Source organism: Coenobita brevimanus, chromosome 50 (assembly GCF_032717465.1).
Source record: "Coenobita brevimanus isolate Jiangsu-jjx chromosome 50, ASM3271746v2, whole genome shotgun sequence".
In the NCBI taxonomy this organism is placed as follows: domain Eukaryota; kingdom Metazoa; phylum Arthropoda; class Malacostraca; order Decapoda; family Coenobitidae; genus Coenobita; species Coenobita brevimanus.
In genome coordinates this window covers 41,523,815-41,549,474 of record NC_137003.1, presented here as the reverse complement: position 1 = coordinate 41,549,474, position 25,660 = coordinate 41,523,815, and positions in this window count along the sequence as shown.

Sequence of the window (25,660 nt, the reverse complement as noted above, 5' to 3'; positions counted from 1 at the left end):
TATTCTTTTCCTCTCGTTCTGTCTTTTATTCTTTCTCCTTTCACTCGTCTCTCCCTCCAGTTACCTCCCTTTTAGCCCGTATTCCTCTCTCTCTCTCTCTCTCTCTCTCTCGTCATATATTTACCCCATTTCTTACTACCAACTTTTATTAATTTTTTTCGCTCCCACCTGATTTCGGCTCCTTCTTTCCCCTCCTCCACTCTCCCCTCTCTTCGATCTTCCTTCCTTCTCTCCTTTTTTCCTCCCTTTCCCCTCTTTCCTACCTCCTTCACTCCCCTCTTCGCCTTTCCTCACCCCTTCCACATTTTCCCCCCTTTATCCCCCTCTCTTCCCTTCCCCCTTCCCCTCTTTCCTAGCGTCTTCCTTCCTCTCACCCCTCCATATTTCCCCCTCACCCTCCCCCGTTTCCCCTCCCTACCTTCTTCTCTTCCATCTCTGTTTTTCCCTCATCCCTCCACGTTTTCCCTTCCCTCCCTCCCTCTTTCCTTCCTACCATCTTCCCTCCCCTCTCTCTTCTTTTCCCCTTCTTCCATCTTTCCCTCAAATCCATTTCTTTCTTTTCTGTCTCCTGCTCATTTTAATTTCTCTCTCTCTCTCTCTCTCTCTCTCTTCATTTTCCTACTTTCCTCCTTCTCTTACATCGTCCTCCCTCTATTCCCTCACCTACTCATCTTTCTTTCCTTCCTTCCTTCCTTCCTTCCTTCCTTCCTTCCTCCCTCCCTCCCTTCCATACCATTCATCCTACAAATTTTTCATGAAAGTTTTTAATATACGGCGTAGTAGTGCTTCTCACTTTTTCATTCCGGTTTAGCCTTGGGGGGACTGGTAGGTAGGGGGAGACCTCTTGCTTTGCTATCCTTGTCTTTGACGCAGAAAACGGATTATTAATTCATGGTCTATTTTATAACAAACAGCTTCGAGGGGACCAATAGGGCTGTTGCTGTTTGCTTTCCTTTGTACTACCGTTTTTCTGAAGTTTCCTGTCTTCCTCTCTTCCCGTCTATTTTTCTTTACCTCCCTCCCTCCCCTCTCTTTCCTACCTTCCTCCCTCCTTTCATTTGCATACCCCCTCCCCCTGCCAACTTTCCCATCTTCCTTCCTTCCTTCCTTCCTCCTCCTTGCCGTCTTTCCCATCTTCCTTCCTTCCTTCCTTCCTCCTCCTTGCCGTCTTTCCCATCTTCCTTCCTTCCTTCCTTCCTCCTCCTTGCCGTCTTTCCTACCCTCCTACTTCCTTCCCATCGTCCTTTCCTACCTTCTTATCCTTCTTTCCTCCCTTCCTTTTCTTCTTTCCTTCCTCCTTCCCTCCCTTCTTTCCCACACTCCTCTCTCTTCCCTCCGTTCTTTTCCTTCCTTCCTCCCTCCTTTCCTCACTTCATCCTCTTCCCCCTCACACCAGCCCCTCCTCAGACATTCTCTTCAGCTCTCACTCTTTTTCACTTTCTTTCTCCCCACCTCCATCTCCACGCTTCAGAAACACTCTCCCTCCATTTCTGTTCCTCTCTTGCTTAGTTTTTCCTCCATGTCTCGTCTCTCCTCCTCATTTCTTCCTCCATTTCTCTCCCCTCTTCCTTATTTCGTCCCCCACTTCTCTTCCCCTTTTCTCATTTTTTCCTCTCCGTTTATCTTTACTCTTCGTTATTTCTCCTTCCATTTCTCTCCCCTCTTCCTTATTTCTCCCTTCTTATTTCTCTCCCCTCTTCCTTATTTCTCCCTCCCCATTTCTCTCTCCTCTTCCTCATTTTTCTTTCCCCATTTCTCTTCCCTTTTTCCTTATTTCTCCTTCCATTCCTCTTCCCTCATTCATAATTCTTCCCTCCCATTTCTTTTCCCTCTCCCTTCCCACATCTCTCCATTTTCCTTTCATTTCCTATTTTCAGCTGAGGCTTCTCCGTTTCGCTGTCTACTAACTGTGCTTTCTTTTTCTCCTTCCCTTCTTTTTCTTTATAAATCTGTTTCCACAATATTCTGTCCATCCTTCCTTCCCCTTTTTCCTTCCCTTCTCTCTCTCTACTCAATTATTTTCATTTTTCAGTCGCTCCCCTTTATCTCTGAATTTCTCCCGCTCTGTTCAATCTTTATTTTCTTCCTTCTCTTCTTTATGCTTATATTTTACTTCTCCTCTTCACTTCCACTGCGACTGCTCAATTTGGCCTTCCGATCTTTCCATGTTCCTTTATTCTTTCCTTCTGGCTGTCTCATGTTAATTTCTTTTCTCCCCCTCCCCCTTCTTTCGATTTCTTCTGTTTCCATCTGGCTAGCAATTATTATTCCTTCCTTCCATCCCTCCTTCCTCCTTTCCGTCCCCTCTTCATGACATTCTACCTTTTCTTTTTTTACGTACTATATTCATGTTACTATATCCTTCCTTCCATCCATCCTCTCTTCATGTGATCCTATTCTCTTCATCTTTCCCTCCTTCCTTCCTCTCTTTATGTAATTCTGTTCTTTCTTCCATATTTCCTTCCTTCCTTCCTCCCTCACTTCATGTAATTTTATTCTTTCTTTCTTCCTTCCTTCCCTCCATCGTCTCTTCCTATTCTTTCTTCCTTTCTTCCGTCCGGCCGTCCACAATTCTTTTTATTAATTCTCTCTCCCCTGCTCTGTCCCTCTCGTTTATGTCTGCGCCTCTTGTGAAAATTCATCTTCCTCTCCCCTCTTACCTACACCATCCTCTTCATCCTTTCTTCCTATCTTCTTCCCTTCTTACCCTCTCTCCTTCAATCCTTCTAGTTCTTGTATGTTCCTCTCTCTCTCTCTCTCTCTCTCTCTCCATTGCACTTTTATTTCTTCCTTCCTCCTAATCCTCATACACATAATTCTGTCCTCCTCTTCTTCCTCTTCCTCTTATTTTTCCTCTCCGCTCCTCCCCTTTCTTACCTCCTCCTCCTTCCATCTTTCCTTTCATTGTCTCTTTTACTCTCTCTCTCTCTCTCTCTCTCTCTCTCTCTCTCTCTCTCTCTCTCTCTCTCTCTCTCTCTCTCTCATTTCAATCTCCCTTTCATGTCAATATATTTTCTTTCCTTCTTAAGTCGCCTCTATCAGCTCCCACTCTGCCTCCACATTCTCTGTCTGTCTGTCTGTCTGTCTGTCTGTCTCTGTCTGTCTGTCTGTCTGTCTCCCTCCGTCTCTCTCTCTCTCTCTCTCTTTCTCTCTCTCACTCTCTCCCTCCAATCTCCCTTTCATGTCAATATATTTTCTTTCCTTCTTAAATCACCTCTATCAGCTCCCACTTCGCCTCCACATTCTCTCTCTCCCTCCCTCCCTCCCTCCCTCCCTCTCTCTCTCTCTCTCTCTCTCTCTCTCTTTCAAAACTTCCGTTCATTTTTAGTCTCCTTCCAATCTTTATATTAAAATCCATCTATATACCTCTCTCTTTTTCCTCCATTTCTTTTCTCTCCCCTCTTTGCTCCTCTCCCATAAGTCCCTCCCACCCACTTCTCTCTTTTCCTTTCTCTCTTTCCTCTCGAGTTTCTTCTTCTTTGACCCCTCCCCTCCTTCTCTCTAACTCATAGTATCTCATTTCCCACTGTCACCACCTCCCTTACCACTCCCTCCCTCCCTCCCACTCCCTCATCCCACCCACTCCCTCCTCTCGCTCCCTCTACCACCCACACTCTCTTCTCACTCCCTCCCTCATCCTTTCCACCCAAAATACTATAATCTTCCAGTTCCTTCCCATCCTCTCCACTTCGCAGGCTCTTCTTAGCCAATCTCACCTCCTTTCCACCCTCCTGCTTTCTCTTCTCTTCTCTTCACACCTCTTTTCTCATCTCCCTACCCTTTCCCCTCCCTCTCCCACCCCCCCACACGCCTTCCTCACCTCCTCCCCACTCTCTCCCATTCCCTGCAATCACTCTCACTTCCTTCTTGCATTCCTACCCTCTCCCTTTTTCTGTCTCACTTCCCCCTCCCCCGCCCTCTCCACTCCCCATCTTTCCCATTCTCTCCTTCCCTCTCCCGCTACCTCTCTCACTTCCTCCCAGCCTGTCAATTCCCATTTCTTCAACTTTTCCTCAACTTTTCCCACCCCCTGTTCTCCACTCTTCCTCCCAAATACATACATACAATTCCTACTGTTTCCCCCATTTCTATAGAAGAGGGCAACATAATCACTGACATTACAGCCAGCGATCGCGACGTACTGCTTGCAATAAACAGATTAAAAGAGAATAAAGCACCAGGACCGGACAAAATATCGCCACGTGTATTGAAAGAACTACAGAATGAAATATCAAAGCCTTTAGCTGAACTTTTTAGCTTATCACTTAAGAACAGTAAGGTGCCACATGAATGGAAGCTTGCTAACGTAACCCCAATATTCAAAAAAGGCAACAGAGCCCAACCAGAAAACTATCGCCCAATTAGTTTAACATCTGTGGTTTGCAAATTGCTTGACACTATCATCAGAGATAAGTTTGTAAAACACTTAGAAACAAACAATCTCATAAAAGATTCGCAACATGGTTTTCGTAATAATCGCCCTTGCCTCACGAATCTGCTGGACTTTTTCAATGATATACTGAACATGTATGACGAGACTAAATCTACTGATGTGGTCTATCTCGATTTTCAAAAGGCTTTTAACAAAGTTCCACACAAAAGACTCCTTCAGAAGCTGAAGGTACATGGTTTCGGCGGCAGTGTTCTCGGGTGGGTAGAAGATTGGCTCACCGGACGAAAGCAAAGAGTTGTAATAAATGGAAAAAAGTCAGACTGGATAAACGTTACACGTGGAGTGCCGCAGGGTTCAGTGTTAGGTCCTATTCTTTTCTTAATATATGTGAATGATATTGACGAAGGATTGTGTTGTACGATTTCAAAATTGGCTGATGATACTAAAACAGGTAACAGAGCAGATACAGCACTGCAAAGACAGACAATTCAGAGATCTTGATCAACTGTTTAACTGGGCCCAAGTCAGGCAAATGGATTTCAATATTAATAAATGCAAAGTGTTAAACATTGGCAGTAAAAATGTAAGAGCAAGTTATACCATGAATAATGTCCAGCTTGACAGGGTAAACCATGAAAAAGACTTAGGAGTTATAATAACAAATTATTTGAAACCAAGCAAACAATGTACAGAAGCTGTGAAAAAAGCCAACAAATTGATTGGGTTCATAGGCAAGGCATTTGAATATAAATCCATTAATATCGTCCTCACTTTGTATAATTCCTTAGTACACCCGCACTTGGAGTATTGCGTTCAGTTTTGGTCACCGTATTATAAAAAGGATATGAAAAGCTTGAGAGTGCAGCGAAGGATGACAAAGATGATACCTAGATTGAGAAATAAACCGTACGAGGAACGTTTAGAAGCCCTGAATCTCTTTACCCTAACAAAACAGAGGATACGAGGAGATTTAATTCAAGTATTCAAGATATTCAAAGGACATGATAACATGGCTGTCGATAAATACTTCACAGTTGATCACTCAAACTACACTAAAGGCAATGGGCATAAAATAATTGGCAAACGACTCCAGTCGCATGAAGCTAAGCATTTCTTCATCAATAGAGTTGTAAGTATATGGAATAAATTGCCCTCCAACGTAATAGATTGTAATACAGTACAAACCTTTAAAGGTCGCCTGGATAAGTATTTGGCATCCAACCCCCAGCTTAATATGTTTACTCCTGAATAAAACACTTGTGTATGTATAATTTTCTGTTTTATTTTATTTAGTTTTTTAGAGCCTGGATCAATTTATTAAATGCAAATATAGTACATGCACAGACTAAGATATGCACAGATAGCCCTGAGTTAACGGTCACTACTCATACTTTCGACCTGTGATGGGCTGTGGATCACTGAGGGTCCCTGTTAGTTACGTGGCCACCATCGGGATATTTTTAATGTACCAGGGGTCACTGCTTCAGGAGGTGACTTGTTTGCTTGTCCCGCACGGGAAAGTTCCTAGTCTCAGTGGAATGAATGGAGCTGGGGCCTGATTGACTGCTGCCTACCTTAATAGCGCCAGGCAAGGCTGTCACACCACCCATGAATATCCACACTGTGCACTGTGCAATTTCCACACTGTGTCTGCAGACGCCCCGTCAACTCAACGTACCCATACAGCGACACGCATTAGTTATTTATTTAGCCTATTCGATTACTCATTGTACTTTACTACTTTCTCTTTCAGGTTATTCATACTGGTAGCTCATAGATAGTGTATTATAGAATGTATCTTTTCCTTTTCAGTCTTTCCTATGAAATTTCCATGTCAGTTTTTCCATGATGCATGGCGGTTTTTCTCACTTTTTCTTGCCAGTTTTGGCTGGAGGGTTTGGAGGTTGGGGGAGCCTTCTTGCTTTACTATCCTTATCCTTCAGCATGTAGAGTTAGATCTTGTAGTCATAGTCTACTCTGTACCAAACAGCCTGGAGGGGACCATAAGGTCTGTTGCTGTTTGCTTTCCTTTGTACTCCTTTGTATTCTTTCCATTTCCTCTTCCCATCTCTCTCCTACTTCTTTCACTTTCGCTCTCCCCTCCCTTCCCCCCATCTCTCCCACATTTCCTCTTCTTCCTCCTCCCCCTGCTTCCTCTCACCCACTCTCGCCCAACTCCCTTTCACTCTCTTTCCTCCCTTCACCTTCCACCCCCTGCCCACTCTCCTCCCTGTACATCCCACTCCCTTCCCGCTCTCCTCCCGCTTCCCACCCCCTCCCCACCCTCCTCCCTCCACTTCCCACCCTCCTCCCTCTACGTCCAACTCCCTCCCCACCCTCTTCCCTCCACCTTCCATTCACTTCCCCAATAATACCCCCTACTAATTCACCCCCACTTCAACACCCCACTTCAATATCGCGGCCACGTCTAAGGGCCATTAACTCCCCTCCCCCCCCCGCCCCCGCACTGCACTTTGGTTCTTTGCACGGTTCCCTCGGGTGTGTGGGGGGGAGAGAGAGAGAGATGATTCTGGGGATCGTCCCTGGGAAATATCGCCCCCGGGGATTACTTCCCAGGAATCATCTTTACTCTCCTGCCGCTTTCTGCTTCCTCGTCATTCCTCCTCTTCCACGTTTATTCTTCTCCTCAGGATCCCCTTTACTTGCCACCCACTTTTCATTCCCTCTCTCTCTCTCTCTCTCTCTCTCTCTCTCTCTCATTCCAATCTCCCTTTCATGTCAATATGTTTTCTTTCCTTCTTAAACCGCCTCAGTCAGCTCCCACTCCCTCTCCACACTCTCTCTCTCTCTCTCTCTCTCTCTCTCTCTCTCTCTTTCTCTCCCTGCCTCGGTAATCCCAGCACTAATTTATCCCAGTGAAAATACCCCACTTCAATATTTCGTCCACATCTAAGGAGTGGCCATTAGCTCAGCTCCCACGGCCTCGAGTTCTTTACCGGCACAAAGTTACTCCAGGGAATACGTTTGGGGGTCATCGGAGGGGGGGGATTGGGGGGAGGGGGAGGATGGGAGGGGGAGAGACTAGGGGAAGACTGGGAGGGAGAGGATGGGAGGGGGAAAGACTGGGGGATGATTGGGAGGGGGAGAGATTGAAGGAAAGGGTGGATACGTGGGAAGGGGAATATGGATAGTGGGCAAGGGGATGGGTAGATGGGGGAAAAATGGACAAGATACAGTGGAAGGGGAAAGAAATGGGGGGAGGTACGGAAATGGGGCAATGGGGGGAAAGATGGGGAAGAGGGAGGAAGCTTTGAGAAATTAAGGACTTTTTTCTTTTAACGCAAAAAATAATGAAATCAAAGTTACAAGAAAGCAAAATTTGTCAAAAAAAGAAAAAATGAACAAAGCCAAAACCAATTTTTTTTTTTTTTCCCGAGATACGTGGACCCACTGTTTTTACAAGACTTGAGATCATGGAGGGAAGAGACAAAGTAAGCAAGAAATTTCCAGAGTTCATTAGCTCATTATCGGTATTTTACTGACTGAGAGCACCACTTAATTTCTGGATCAAAGAGTTGGAGAGAATATGAAGTGAGCGTGCGTTGCTGGACGGGTGCTGCATGTCCGCCCTCATGGGGAAGGAATGGAAGCGGAGAGTTCGAAAGATGTGTGTGTGTGTGTGTGTGTGTGTGTGTGTGTGTGTGTGTGTGTGTGTGTGTGTGTGTGTGTGTGTGAGAGAGAGAGAGAGAGAGAGAGAGAGAGAGAGAGAGACGTAATGAGAAAAAAGGTGAGTGGAGAGAACCTGGTGACGCAAGTGAGTCGGATGCTGGGAACGATGTGTGGGTGTCGACAATAAAGACCATGTAGAAAGACCACGTGGAAAGACCATATTGAATGATCATACAGGAAGATGGATACTGAAAGATGCAGAAAAATGGATGTAGGGAGATGGATGTGAAACGACGACGAGTACGACGATCATAAAAAAAAAAAAAATGTTAACTTGATTTTGTGGGTAAGTACACGTGAAGGAAGGGATGTAGCTTATGATAACATACCCTAAGTGTTTTGCGATCTTTTTCCAGCTTCTGGAACCTATCTACCTTATGCGCAGAAGTACGTAAATCATCAAAATAAAAATGTAATAATTAGGCGAATTATTAAGACAAAAAAAAAAAAAGAACAGTAAGTCCAAGAAACAACCATTAGGAACAGGTGTCAAATTAGGTAAAGAGACGAACTGGAACAAAAAAAAAAAAAGAAAATGGGGAGTAATTGGACTGTTAAGAAAATCATACTGAAATATTTGCAAAAATCGCTAAAGCAAAACGAACTACGAACTGCGAAATATCAAAACAACTATTTCCTATCTTTGTCTTTGAGGTAGTTATTTTATGGGGAGGGGCACTAACCCTCCGCCAACCCACTTGGTGACATAGGGAATACGTATGGGTTGGTTATATGGTTACCACCCAGCGTTGTAAATAGTTTCCTGGCTCATAGGAACCATTAAGCTTGTCACCACTGTAAAGCCACCTGAAAAGGAAAGAAGGGTAATAAAAAGCGACAGGAAAGATGGGAGAAACAGGAAGAGAGGAGGGCGGACTCAGAAAATGAATGATAAAGGTGGCGGCACTACATCAAGTAAGTGGATAATGGTCGCCGACACCTACCAAATCAAAACAAAAATAAATGTACTCGGTTAGAAGAGCCAAAACACGCGAACCATTACCAAAACTCGAATTAATCAGTACGAAAAAAAAAAAAAACGCTACAAAAAGATCACTGAGAGGGCAAAAGTACTCGAATCCCAAGAAAAGCACTCTCAAAACACCCAGCCGAAAATGCCAAAGGGACACGAACCATTACGAAAAGCGAGCATTCATTATCGGCGAAACTTAATGTGACACACACACACACACACACACACACACACACACACACACACACCTAGCTTTTTCATGGTAGGGATAACTCTAGTATTTTATTTCAGCTGACACCAGACGATTTTATTCAGCTGAGTCAACACAGGAGCCTCAGAGTGTTACTACTGCCAAGGGACGCCTCTAGATTTTATTTATTTATTTATTTATTTTGCTAAAGTTTGATTATTTTAGTAGTGATCCTAGGAGCTTGGAAATGAATATAAAAACAAAAAATTGCCAGATTCTCTCTCTCTCTCTCTCTCTCTCTCTCTCTCTCTCTCTCACACACACACACACACACACACAACTGTAGCCGAATTAATACTGTATGTGCACTCGATTCATACACGCAGCCCAAAACACCAAAAACAGGCGAACCATTCCGAACAACAGGATTAATCAGAGCAGAAAACATGCTGACAACACACACACACACACACACACACACACACACACACACACACACGCAAGCCAGCCCTCTTAATTGGTTATCGAGAAGCACTGAAAATCGGAGAAATACGAACGCCAAAAAATAAACAGTAGGAAAAAAAAAAAAAAAAGATCGAGGTGAACGAAACTTATTGGAGCTGGGAGCGGCGGGGCGAGAGGACAAAGGAGAGGACGATTAACTGTGGGAAAAAAGGAGCGAAAGGATATAAAACAGGTTCTGAAAGGGCGTGATAAAATTCGGGAAACAAGGGATTTGTCTGGGGTCAGAGTGGTGTGGTGGGAGTGTGGGGGTGTGGGAGAGGGAGTGAGGGGAGAGGGAGTGGGGGTGAAGGAGGGGAAGTGTGTGTGTGTGTGTGTGTGTGTGTGTGTGTGTGTGTGTGTGTACCTCAGCGTGTGTGAAAATGCGTTTCTGGCTTTGCGTGTATAAAACTGCGTGCGAAAATGTGTAAAAATGCACCTGTGAAAATGCATGACTGAAAAATGCGTGTGAAATACATGTGTGAAATGCATGCCCGAAATACATGTATGAAAGATTGTCGGGGAAAACTGTTTGTGTCCCTCAGGAAATAAAGAGATGAAAAGCGTGTTGGGATCGTGAGTGAAACTGGATATGAACGTGGAACATGTGTTGTGTACGTGGTTTCATTCATGTATGTACCGTTATGTATGTAAAGAGTATCCGTGAATGTGTGACTGCAAGTGTACATAAGTTAAAATACACATCATCTACACACATACCATCATCATCATCATCTTAGCTTTACCACCACAATCATCACTATCATCCAATCCCAACCATCACTACCATCATCATCATCATCTTAGCCCAAACACCACCACCACCACCACCATCACCATCAGTATTATTATTATTATTATTATCATCATCATCATCATCATCATCATCATCACCCTAGGCTGTTCTCTCAATTCTAAAAATGAGGAGGGCACGTGTATGCTTGTGCTGAGGGAAAAATTATACTAGAAGACACAGTCACCGTTCCCGTACTCAATTTCCAGGCAGCAAAACAAGCCACCAGAGACCATCCAGCCGGCAGACGGATCGGCAAAGCAAGGATCATATAGGACAGTATTCCAGGTGGCACAGGAGGCTTCGTGACACCTCTTCCTAAGCGATTAATTCTGCTTATTATCCATTACTTTATTTCTAGTACTTTATTTATATCTTTTTACTACTGGCATTGTTTGCGTTAAAATATCAAGCAGGAGGATATGGAGGTGTAATATGGAAAACAAGTCGCTGTGGGAAGGGTCTTACGAACTCCCCTTTCTTCTGCTGAAGTAAACCGATCGGAGTCAGCCACAATAAACTTTCAAAAGGCGTTCTCGTAATGAAGGGATAAGTTCTTCAATGGGTTTACGACCATATAATAACGCCAAACATCAAGAGGAACAGTGATTCACAATGTTGATATTGCACTGCTTACTCTACTTTGTTTTCATTTCAATCAAGCGGCTACGTGGAGAATTTTCTTTTGCGATTAATCCAACACTAGTGGTAGTATATGGATTGACCAAGATTACATTGAACCCCTCCAGAGCGAAAATTGTAACTTAATCCCTTGAATCCGGTGACGATTTAATTTAGGAAGCAGAGACAGACAGACAGACAGAGAAAGGGCTTGACCTGAGGTATGTCTAGCATCACAAGACAGGAGAGGAGGTAGAGAGTGAGAGAGTGAGGAAGGGGGGAGGGGGAAACTGAGTGAGAGGGTGAGGCGAAGAGGGAAGTGAAGGATGGAGGGCAACGAGACCAAGGTATACAGAAGGAAAAGAGAAGGAAGGAAAGAAGGAAGAAGAGGAGGGAGAGGTGGAGAGAGGAGAGAAAGGGGAGAGGGAGAGGGACGAAGTACGAGGAAGAAAGGAGAAGAGGGACAGATGGAAATGACGAGAAGGAGGGAAACGAAGAAAAAGAATATGAAGGAGGATATGAGCAATGGAAAGAGAGTGATGAAGAAGGAGGGCTGGAGAATAGGGAGGAGAGGTAGAGGAAAGGAGAAAAGACAAGAAAATGTTCAGTATGAGAGGAGGAGAAGGAAGATTAAGAATGACCTGGAGTAGGGCAGAAGGAAAAGGAGGACGAGGGAAGTGATGGAAGTGAAAACAGAGGAGGGAAACAAGGGAGGAGGAGGGAAACAAGGGAGGAGGAGGGAAGGAAGGAAAGAGGCAAGAAGGAAGATTAGGAAGTGGGAAGGGAAGGAAGGATGGAGGATAGGAGTGACGAAGGGGTGGAAGGAAGGAAGAAAACAGGAAATGAGTAAAAGTTGAGGAAATAGGAAGGGATGGAAAGGAAAAGAGAAGAAAAACGGGAAAGAGAGAGAGAGAGAGAGAGAGAGAGAGAGAGAGGAGACTGAATTTTTAAGACACCCAACACAACACTGGTGAAGGACCAAAGTTCACAGTCTTCAGTATCAGGATATCTCTGTTTTCTTTAATTTTGCTTTATTCTTGTTGACTATTATATTAATGACTATTCTTTTAGAGTTTATTAATCTTTCATTGACTTCATTCTTGTTTTACTGACTTATTTTACTGACTATTCTTATTTTGCTGCCTTTATTCTCATTGACTTATTCTTATTTTGCTGTTCTTATTTTACTGACTTTATTCTTTATTAAACTGATTTCTTGTTTTTTTAACTATTCTTATTTTATTGACTATCTTATTTGATTGACTTATTGACTTTCCTATTTTACTGACTATCCTTATTTACTGACTTTATTCTCAATTCATTATTTTACCGACTTTAATTTTACTGACTTATTTCACTTAGTCTTATTTTACTTACTTTATTCTTATTTTATTGACTTTATTTTACCTTTATTCAGTTTAAGAGATGCCTGTCGTGGTGACGGCGTAAGAAACAACCTCCATTAACTCCTTTATTACAAATACCTTTTTTTATTTTATTCTCGCTACCAAGAGAAGATTTAATTCAGTCTAATAATGATGTCTCGTATGCTTTATTACTTTAGTGGGCCGGAGAAAGACGTCAGTTAGGGAAGGGAGGTGAAAGGGTGGAAAATCTTATCATCATCTATTAACTGATTCATTTATTCCGTTGGTGCATTTTTACCATTATCCTTAGCAGCTGAAAAAACAAAAAGAATTACGTCCTAGGTCAGAAGGGGTTACCTGACGTGAACACGACTACCTGTAGGCGGGAATATTAATAATCTTGCAGGTAAGTGTAATTAGCAAACTGAGCATAATTAGATACATAATTATAAAGGTGGGGAGATATGCTCCCGGTGATGAGAACTCTAAACAATGTCTCTCTCTCTCTCTCTCTCTCTCTCTCTCTCTCTCTTTCTCACCATATGGCTACAGCTGAATTCATCTCGCCACTCTTGTCCGGTTTCAACTCAGCTCGCCACTATTAAATCCAACAAAAGTCTAGGGGCACTGCAACCCAAGTTTCACGAGTGCGGCTGAGGGGGCAGATGGGTTGTATTTTCCTGCCAGTGTCAACCTTCATGTTCCCCTGTTTTTTTCTTTACGCGTTTGTTTTCCTCGAGGTATTTTTCGTCTTCCTTTTTTCCTTTTTAGTTTTAAGAATTTACTGTGTGTGTGTGTGTTTAGGATTTATTGACTTACCTGTTTACCTCCTCCATGTCTGCTTTCTCATGATTTATTATCCTTTTTACCTCTTGTTTTTTTCATGAATTATTTTCCTAACTCCGTCTTTCTTTCATGTCGTTTTCTCTCCATCCTTCTTTTTTTTTACTCCCTACTCTCTGGTTTTCCGTCCTTTTTTCCTGGAAGTATATTTCCTTAGTTTATTTTCTGTTGTTCCTTATTTTTTCCATGACTTACTATCTTACCTCTTTTTTTTTCTTGTCAATTTGTCTCCTGCGTTTTTCTTTCAACACAGTTATTTTTCCTTTCCTCTTTCATCTTCCACGATTTATTCTTTTCATCTTTTTTTGTTGCTGTTTTCCACGTAATATTTGTCTCAGTTTACCCACGTTTGTTTTATTTTTCTATTTTTCTACCACTTTTTTTCTTCAGTTTTTTCACGCTTTCTTCTCCCACATCTGTTTATTTCTGGTCTGTTTGTTTTACTTTGCTCTTAGTTCCATGTTTTTTCCCTCGTTTTCCTTCTGCTTATGTTTGTTCTCAGTTTTATTCTTTTACTTTCCTGTTTTTTTTTCACGATTTATTCTTTCCTCGTTTTTCTGGCTTGTTTGTTGATTCAGGATTTTGTTTGTATTTTCTTCCACCATTTTTTTCTTCTGTCTTTTTTTTTGCCTTTTCTTTCTTTTTTCTTTTTAATGAAGTATCTGCTTCTTATTCTCTGCTTCCCCTCCCCCATTCTTTATTCTGTTTCTTAGCCAGTTTGTTTACTCTCTCTCTCTCTCTCTCGATGTATTATTCCCCTTCTTTCCCAAATACTATTATGTTTCTTCGCCAGTCTCTCTCTCTCTCTCTCTCTCTCTCTCTCTCTCTCTCTCTCTCTCTCTCTCTCTCTATCTATCTATCTATTGCTCCCTCCCTGCCTTATTTTGCTACTCTTTATTCGGTTCCTTCCCGGTTTATCTCCCATTTCTTCCTCTGTTTCTTCTTTGTCACACTGTATTCTCTCCAACTTCTGTTTCATATTCACTCTCTCTCTCTCTCTCTCTCTCTCTCTCTCTCTCTCGTTTTTCTCCCTACCCTCCTTTCATGTTCAGTCTCTCCTTTATTTTGCATATTTCGATTCCTTGTCAAAAGCTTCCTCTTCCTGTTTTTCCCCTTGCTGCATTTTTCACGGCCTCCTCTTTCGCTCCTTCAGGTTTTTTTTTTTTTCATTTTTTCATTTTTATTCCCCCTTTTTTTTAGTCTCTGACCCTCCCTGTCTTCTTACACTTTCCCTCCCGTGTCTTTTCATCTTCTACCACCTCCTCCTCTTATTGCCTTCTGTCTCGCTTTCTTTTACGCATTTTGCTTCGTCTCTCCTCTCTTTTTATTCCTTTCTGTCAGTCTTTCCTCACACCCTCCTCGCTTACATTTTTCCTCAGTGTCTTTTCATCATCTTCCACCTGCTCCTTTTATTGTCTTTTCTTCTTTTTCGTGCTTTTTCTTCCTCCTCGTGTGTCATGTCACCTCTTTTTTTCTTTTTTCAGTCCCTCCTCTGATCCCCCTCCTTTTCTTTCACCCATTTTCCTATCAGATCATTTTATCTTCCTCCACTTCTCCTTTTATTGCCTTCTGTTTCTTTCCTTTGCGTATTTTTCTCTGTCTTCTTCGTCCATCTTCACTTTTTAGGTGTGTGTGTGTGTGTGTGTGTGTGTGTGTGTGTGTGTGTGTGTGTGTGTGTGTGTGTGTGTGTATTTTCTTTTAGTCTCTCCTCTGACCCTCTCTCGTATTTCTTACACATTTATCTCCAGTATTTTTATATCATCTTCCACATCCTCGTCGTATTCTCCTGCTTCTTATTCTGTTCTCATTTTTCTTCGTCTTCCTTGTCATTATTTTTTTTTTCCTCTCTCTTACAAGCCCCGTTCTTTACTGTCATTTATCTGAACTGAATTTTTAGCTCTTCTCATACTTATTCATGTTTCTTTCGTCTCCAGTATCATTTATTTGCTCACTTCCAAGTCATTTTCTTTTTCACAATTCTCTCTCTCTCTCTCTCTCTCTCTCTCTCTCTCTCTCTCTCTCTCTCTCTCTCTCTCTCTCTCTCTCTCTCTCTCTCTGCGCCTTCTTTTAAGTTATCTTCCTTTCTTATAAAAAAAAAATATATTCTCTTAACCCTTTCCGCATTACATCATTTCCCCTCTTTTTCCTGCTACCTCGATTTTTTTTCCATTTTTTTTTTTCAGCGAATACACAATACCCCTCACCACACCCACACGCAATACCCCTCACCACACCCACACGCAATACCCCTCACCACACCAATACGCAATACCCCTCACCACACCCACACGCAATACCCCTCACCACACCAATACGCAATACCCCTCACCACACCCACACGCAATACCCCTCACCACACCAATACACAATACTCCTCACCACACCCACACGCAATACCCCTCACCACACCAATACACAATACCCCTCACCACACCCACACGCAATACCCCTCACCACACCAATACACAATACCCCTCACCACACCCACACGCAATACCCCTCACCACACCAATACACAATACTCCTCACCACACCAGCACGCATAACCCCTCACCACACCAATACACAATACCCCTCACCACACCAGCACGCATAACCCCTCACCACACCAATACACAATACCCCTCACCACACCCACACGCAATACCCCTCACCACACCAATACGCAATACCCCTCACCACACCCACACGCAATACCCCTCACCACACCAATACGCAATACCCCTCACCACACCAATACACAATACTCCTCACCACACCCACACGCAATACCCCTCACCACACCAATACACAATACCCCTCACCAAACCAATACACAATACCCCTCACCACACCAATACACAATACCCCTCACCATACTAATACCCCTCACCACACCAATACGCAATACCCCTCACCACACTAATACCCCTCACCACACCAATACGCAATACCCCTCACCACACCAATACACAATACCCCTCACCACACCAATACACAATACCCCTCACCACACCAATACACAATACCCCTCACCACACCAATACACAATACCCCTCACCACACCAATACACAATACCCCTCACCACACCAACACACAATACCCCTCACCATACTAATACCCCTCACCACACCAATACGCATTACCCCTCACCACACCAATACACAATACCCCTCACCACACCAATACACAATACCCCTCACCACACCAATACACAATACCCCTCACCACACCAATACACAATACCCCTCACCACACCAATACACAATACCCCTCACCACACCAATACACAATACCCCTCACCACACCAATACACAATACCCCTCACCATACTAATACCCCTCACCACACCAATACGCAATACCCCTCACCACACTAATACCCCTCACCACACCAATAAGCAATACCCCTCACCACACCAATACGCAATACCCCTCACCACACCAATACGCAATACCCCTCACCACACCAATACGCAATACCCCTCACCACACCAATACGCAATACCCCTCACCACACCAATACGCAATACCCCTCACCACACCAATACGCAATACCCCTCACCACACCAATACGCAATACCCCTCACCACACCAATACACAATACAACTCACCACACCAATACGCAATACCCCTCACCACACCAATACGCAATACCCCTCACCACACCAATACGCAATACCCCTCACCACACCAATACGCAATACCCCTCACCACACCAATACGCAATACCCCTCACCACACCAATACGCAATACCCCTCACCACACCAATACGCAATACCCCTCACCACACCAATACGCACAGCACAAAATACAGCTTCGAATATTCCACGACCGAAAGTAATATCATATCGACTATTACGTAAAATATTATTACATGGCAGGGTACTTTGCCTTCAGCCACGATACTGAATTACCTGCTACATATCCACGATATCAATTACGTATACATCTTCAGTAACATATACACACACACACACACACAAATAGTAGTAGTGGTAGTAGTAGTAGTAGTAGTAGTAGTAGTAGTAATAATAATAATAATAATAATAATAATAATAATAATAGTAGTAGTAGTAGTAGTTATAATACTACTACTACTACTAATAATAATAATAACAACAAATAATAATGATAAAATCGCCCAATACATTCCAAAAATACTATTACATCATCAGTTACTCCGCCATCTCATCAAATATTCAAGACTGAGTTACATACAGTAGATATACAGGCTACGCTTATCCTGAGGCCCTTACTAGGTGGTGGGGCCGCAGTATTAAAAGAAGAAGTTATTTTTAATTTTTAAGTCATTTAGAAGTGAAAAATGGTAAGTGCAGTAGATGTGCTTGAAAGAGAGAGAGAGAGAGAGAGAGACACACACACACACACACACACACACACACACACACACACACACACACACTTCATCTGAGTACAAGTGAGTGTAAATTTGAGTGTGGGAGTCTAAACCGACTTACATGAGTTAAAAAATGGGTAAGAATCGTATTTGGAAGTGAGCAAATAAGAGTGAGTGAGTGAGTGAGCGAGTGCATGAAGAGGAGAGACTGATGTACCAGGAGAAAGAGCGAATTTAGGGAGTAAAATCATTAAGTGAGTGAACCAGTGAGCAAGCCAGTGTGAGTGAAAGTCAGCGAGATCCAGTGTCAGGGAACAGTAATTAAAATTCTCTCTCTCTCTCTCTCTCTCTCTCTCTCTCTCTCTCTCTCTCTCTCTGCTATCCAGTGTGAAGGAAATTATTAAAACTCTCTCTCTCTCTCTCTCTCTCTCTCTCTCTCTCTCTCTCTCTCTCTCTCTCTCACACACACACACACACACACACACACACACACACAACTATGCGCAATCAGGTAGACTTATAAGGTGGGTATCACAATTTTCCATCGTTGACCTGCCAGACCTCTCTCTCTCTCTCTCTCTCTCTCTCTCTCTCTCTTGTTTAGTGTTACATGTTCATCAATCAACTCATTCATCTAACTCGCATCTTATTCTCTCACTCGCTCTCACCTCTTCTACTCACTCACTCATCTCTCTCACTTTCACCTCTTCTACTCATTCACTCATTTTCACCTCATCTCATTCACTCACTTTCACCTCATCTACTCACTCACTCAATCTCACCTCTTCTGCTCACTCACTCATTCTAACACTCACTTTCACCTCATCTACTCACTCACTCATTCACTTACTCTCACCTCCTCTGCTCACTCACTCGATCTCATCTCTTCTGCTTACTCACTCATTCCCTCACCCACTTTCACCTCTCCTGATCACTCATTCTCACGCACCATCCCACCTCCTTCTCACTCATCCTCACATTCAGTGTCTCTTTCCCACTCTTTCTCACCTCTTTCACTTCCCTTCCTTCCTGAACATTCTTCTTCTTTCTCGCTTACTCTTGTCCCCTCACTTCCTCTCTTATTTCCTCTACCTCCTCTCACGTTTCTATCTCCCTCTCTCTCTCTCTCTCTCTCTCTTTTCTTCCCCATCCCTCTCTTACATTCTCTCCCTCCACTCTCGTTTCTTCCTCCCTCCCACTCACTTCTTTCCCTCATCCCTCTCTTACTTTCTCTCCCTCCTTTCACGTTTCTCCCTCCCTCTCTCACTTCCCTCCCTCTCTCACTCCTTTCCCTCCCCTGACTGACAGATAGGAGATATCACTGTGTCCCCCTCACCTGGCGACAGGGAGTACCTGTCAGGTTAGGCACGTCTCTCTCTCTCTCTCTCTCTCTCTCTCTCTCTCTCTCTCTTGATGTATTCATATTCTCAGTTTTTTCATCCGTCCATCCATCATCCAACCGTACGTTGCCCCATGAGAAGCGTAGGAGCCCGGGGCTAGGCAAGTTGGTCCTGACATTTAAGACGAGAATGACCAGCCTCACTCATCCCTGAGTGGCATTACGTGAGCAATAAACCCCAGTCACTCCTTGGATATAAACCTTCACCGGCTCAATCCGATTGGAGCGCCTTAATTACCCAGTAAACCACCAGGCGCCAAAATTTGATTATATGGTTACCACCCAAAGTAGTAAATGGTTTCCTGGTATACTGGAAACCATTTGGCTCGTCACTCAGTGTAGAGTCACCCACAGGCAGAAGGAAGAGGAATGAATGAAGGAAAGACAGACTCCCACTTATTATTCTCTCTCTCTCTCTCTCTCTTTCTCTATCAGTCTGTCTAACAATATTCTGTTCATCTATTCCTTTTAGCCACATAAACGTCACTCAGATTTTCCTCATCTACTTATCATTCTAAACAGCACCTTCATTGTAGTCCCCAAATCAAGCTTTTAAAACAGACTACAAACTTCACAACAAAACACCGTCCAAAGACACGATATAATATTCCCTTCACTACAACGACGCATGGTTTTATCTAATCCTTGCTACCACCAGACGATTTTACTCAGCTCAGGAAGGATCTCCAATACTTCAGAGGGTTTTTGAAAGACGTATCTAACCCCTCCAGTGCAAAAAAAAAAAAAAAAAAAAATCTCCAAGCAAAATCGTGTGGAAATAGAATAAATGGAAAAAGGCGTGAAAATAACGCTTGTAAAACAGGAAGAAATAGTTTAAAACTGGAGTGGCAAATAGGGAGTGATACAGGCTACCATTATCGTCGAGTAAGGAAGCTCCTTAACACCTCTTCATATGCGATTCATTCTGCTTATTACACCAGGCCGTCCTCTCCTGTGTTGCTTTAATCATTCCAGTATCACCATACTTTGCATAAACAACGTATATATAAAACGATATTAGCTAGCCGTATCAGAAAACAAATCGGTAAGGAAGAGGCGTTAGGGAGCTTCTTTGACCCCCGACAATACGAGCCCAGGCAATATCAAGCAAGGATGCCAGTACGATATTAGCTACCCATATCCAAAACTAAATCGGTAAGGAAGAGGCGTTAGGGAGCTTCTTTGACCCCCGGGAATACAAGGCTAAGCAAGTTCAAGAAAGAATGTCATTTTAGCACAAGGATCAGTGTCTCCATTGTGTGTGTGTGTGTGTGTGTGTGTGTGTGTGTGTGTGTGTGTGTGTGTGTGTGTGTGTGTGTGTGTGTGTGTGTGTGTGTGTGTGTGTGTGTGTGTGTGTGTGTGTGTTTTGGTTATCTGGCGTCAAATTTTTAAGTTTACCATCAATTTCTTTCACACACCATGGAGACTCTATAAATCTAATCGTCATGTGTGGCAATGTAGAGAGTTTTGTAGGGTTTATTTATGGTCATGTGGCGACGAAATTTTAAGTCTGTCTTCAATTCTATTCATACTTAACGGATACTCTACAACTCTAAGCATCACGTGTAGAAAATGTATGGAGTTTTATGGAGTTTATTTACGGTCATATAGAGGCGAAATTTTAAATCTGTCACCATTTCCTCTCATACTCAACGGCGGCTCTGCAAATGTAAGCATCATGTGTGGTAATTTATAGAGTTTTGTAGAGCTGGTTATGGTCTAGCAAGGTCCTATTTAGCAACTCTAATTTCAACCCCATTGGCTGGTATCCTTGTCGGTTTAGGAGGCTCCCTAGCAACTCTTCCTAAGCGATTTAGTTCTGGATATGGCTGATTAATATCCTTTTGCACGTCACCTATGCAGAGTATGACGATATTGGAATGATTTATGTAACAAAGAATAGGACAGTAAGATGCAATAAACAAAATAAATCGCTTAGGAAAAGGTGTTAGGGAGCTTCATTACCCGACGAGAATACAGGACTTGGTTCGTATTCTCGGCGGTCAAAGAGACTCCCTAACACAGTTTCCTTACCGATTCATTTTTGGATATGACTGATTAATATCGTTTCGTACGTCATTTACGTAGAGGACGACAAGGTGTAATAAACAAAATAAATCGCTTAGGAAATGGTGTTAGGGAGCTTCCTTACCCGGCGCATTTGACTGACTTATTTTTTCTACCTTTGAGCGATTTCATATACTTTTGGACACGTAACAGAGCTGGGGTTAATGACGCATATATCCACCCTCTTCACTTCGGAAAGTTTCAAAAAGCTTAGTAAAATCGTCTGGATGCAGCAAAATAAATAAATAAAATAAATAAAAATAGATAATCGGAATGAGGTGAAAACATGTTGATTTTCCCAAAGTTAATTACAGTACGAAACAATACAAGCATGAAAACAAAATTATTTCAGTGCATCAGATTTACATTACACACACACACACACACACACACACACACACACTACATCATACCAGCTGCAGTCCATATGGTATAATTCTGAACTGAAAAATATATACCAACATAAATTTATCATTCCCTCATTAACTCCCTCACTCACCTAGCCACACAAAAATATTTCAGATTAACATTACTACAGAATACACATACACACCTATACTGAATATAATACCAGGTGCACTACATGTGGTATAAATCTCTGACGAAATATACCAGCGCAAAATATACCAACGAAAATTTATCTATCGTTCATTCATTCAACCATCCACTCGAAAAATCTATCACCAATTTCCATTCGCACTCAAAATACTAATAATCTCTCCTGTCTGCACCTGTCACACTCATTCACTTTCACTACCTCTCCACCATTTTTCAAACTCTCTCTCTCTCTCTCTCTCTCTCTCTCTCTCTCTCTCTCTCTCTCTCTCTCTCACACGGTTAATAGCAGTTTAGCACGAACCTCCTCTCCTTGACTCTCTCTCTCTCTCTCTCTCTCTCTCTCTCACACACACACACACACACACACACACACACGCACACTTACCCCTCACTCTCTTTTTTACCCATCTTTTCTCTTCTCACATTCATTCCCATTCCCATATTTCTCATCATTCTTTCCCTCACCTTAGTCCTTTCACTCTCCGTATTTCTCTTTCTCTGTCACTCTCTCTTGTATCTTTCTTCTCAACCTCTTTGTTTTTCACTCTCTCCAATCCACTTTTCTTTCATCATCGTCTTCTATCCTCTCATTTTCCCCTCAATTAGTTTCTCTCACTGTCTCTCTGTCTGTCTGTCTGTCTGTCTGTCTCTCTCTCTCTCTCTCTCTCTCTCTCTCTCTCTTTTCCCAAGCACAATTAAGATGTGACGTCTTTCCAATCTTAATAAACACGTCTGGTGGTAGGAAAATTAATACTAATAATACTGATACCACCACCACCACCACCACCACCACCACTACTACTAGTACTACTACTACTACTACTACTACTACTACTAATAATAATAATAATAATAGTACTTCACGGAGAAAATAGATATAGTCGTATAATAACAATAATAATAATAATAATAGTACTTCACGGACAAAATAGATATCGTCGTAAAGGAACCATTTCCATCACCTTCCCATCAATAAAATCAGTATTTTTTTTTTTACGTGTCCGACTCTGCGCAAAGGCTTCAGGGCATGATATTGAATAACCAATTAAACAAACAAATAAATTCATTTTTTTCCAGGGGGTTTGGGGATCCTTCATCAGCTGAATTAAATCGTCTAGAGGCAACCAAAACAAAATAACAAGAGGCGTCATTGTACTGAGAAGGTTAATGCTCCCTTCCATCACTCCTCCTCTCTTTAGCTGTCACCAACCCTCTCCTTCCACCCTCTACGCCCTTCATCATCCATCACCCTCTTCCTCTCCAGTTTACTCTCTCTCTTTCTCTCTCTCTCTCTCTCTCTCTCTCTCTCTCTCTCTCTCATCTATCTAACACACCTTCATCACGAGCATTACTATCCTACAATTAATATACCGGTACCCATTTGTGGTAACTTGATTAACCCTTCGTTAGTCAGGTGGGGTGTTTTGGCACCCCAAATTTTTTTAAAAGCTCATATTTCCCAGCTGGTAATTCGAATATTTCTCTCCGTTCCAGCACTCTCCTGATTCAGTGAGGGGAGGGAGCATGTGGATTGGTTTAGTCCTGCCTCTGCTGTAGTGAGAGAGAGGGGCACTTCCCCCCCCCCCCCGGGTGTCCAGTCACTCCATCAAACTAACCATTTAGATCATATTGATATGGATTGGTTTTTTATCTTATTTTTGCATATTGTTTATCATTATACTGATTTTAAAAATCACCAAATGTATTTTCCTATGTTTACCTAATAAATGAGTCCATTTGTTATTTTTTTACTGATATAATATATTGTAATTTATTATTATAAATTAATAAACACCATCTACAAGGCATTTAATCTTTTCATTAGTGATTGCAAAGATATGCTGAAGCGGTAGTACGAATATATTTTACATGTTAGTAACACTACACGTATTTTTGTATTGGGGTGTCGTAACACCCCACTAGACTAACTACGTTTGAATATCCCACAGGACTAACGAAGGGTAAAAAAAAATAAAAATCATCGTCCAGAGTGTTTTAACCTACCATCATTTTACCCAAACTCTTATTTAATCTATATACCAATTAAAGACTGCCGGCAACCTCTGGGGAATGCAAGATGGTCTCCACATATTTACAGACCATTAGCATACTTCTCTGCAAATTCCCACGCTGACTATTGAACAATGAAGAACACAGGATCCTAAATATGTGTGTTTAAATGTTTGACCTTTAACCCAGAGAACACATTAAAAGAGAAAAAATTCGGAAAAAAAAAGAAAAGAAAAGGATGTCTGAGGTATTGGCTCCAAGGAACAACAGAACTAAATTTGTGGCGAACTGGTGAAGATATTGAAAAAAAAAATGACAGCACAGAAAAAATAAAATGAAGATGAAGTATCTAAGCAAATACAGCACCGTCTTCTGCTCTTCTTTATGCTTCCTCCTAGACTAGCTTAGACTCACACTAACAATGCTTTATTAATCTATGCAAATCTATCTACCATCTACAGGCCTTAGGAATGCTGCGACTCTGGGAACTGACCACTTAATCTACTACAAGCACAGCGTATTCAGCCACCGTCATTGCCTACTGTATAATCTACTACAAGCACAGCGTATTCAGCCACCGTCATTGCCTAGTGTATATTTTTTCTTGCAGTCTTTCATTCCTTCTTTCTTTAATCTTTTCTCTTCCTCTCTCCCTGCCTCTCACCCTCGCCATCTTTATATCTTACTTCTCTTTCATATCATTTCACTGCTTAATTCCTCCGTTATCTTATCTCTTATCTAACCCTCTTCCTGGAGCTACATTATCTTTCTTTCCTCCTTCTCTCTCGTCCTCCCTTCATGTCTTTCTCATTCTCACCCCTTTTATCACTTGCTCACTCTCCATTACTTAAAGTCTCTCCCTTGACTTCGCTCTCTCTATGTCCTCCTTCCCATCTCTCTCTCTCTCTCTCTCTCTCTCTCTCTCTCTCTCTCATTATTCACCCCTTTCTCGTTTCCTTCTCTCCGTTACTCTCTCTCTCTCTCTCTCTCTCTCTCTCTCTCTCTCTCTCATTATTCACCCCTTTCTCGTTTCCTTCGCTCCGTTACTCTCTCTCTCTCTCTCTCTCTCTCTCTCTCTCTCTCTCTCTCTCTCTCTCTCTCTCTCTCTCAATGCCAGCACAAAGCTCTCACTCTTCAACTCTCACTCTAAATTGAAGGGGTGCATGAGGACAACCCATTCTCTTTCACTCACTCACTTTCTCACTCACTCACTTTTGCACTCACTGTATACTGAAGGGACATAGACAGACCGCTCTCTCTCTCTCTCTCTCTCTCTCTCTCTCTCTCTCTCTCTCTCTCACACACACACACACACACACACACACACACACACAATCTCTAACTCACTTTCTCAATCTCTCACCTTCTCATAATCACTCAAGCTCTCTCACTCACTTTCCCACTCTCTCACAATCGCTCAATCTCTCTCTCGCTCACTTTCTCACAAATGAAGACACAGTAACGAGACTGCAGATGCCTTTCATTACTCGCCTTCTTATTCTCTACTCCCATTTCAGGCGCTGGGTGATGCTCTCTCTCTCTCTCTCTCTCTCTCTCTCTCTCTCTCTCTCTCTCTCTCTCTCTCTCTCTCTTTCTCTCTCTCTCTCTATCTGCCTATCCATCCGCCCATCTATCTATCAATCTAACTATCCATCTATCTATCTATCTATTGCCTGACACTGCATCCTAGGAGTGGCCTCGAAAAATGGCCTTTCACTCGTTTCTATCCCTACTCAGTAACAACCCCTCTTCCCACGACCACCATCAACCCTTATCCCTATCCCCAAATCTCTCCATCGCGTTCTCAGTCTCCCTCTTCTTATCAGCTCTTCTGTTTCTTTGTAGGCCTTATCTCTCCACCTCGTAGTCGGTCTCCTGCTTATCGGTTCCTCTTTATCTCCTTGTAAATATATT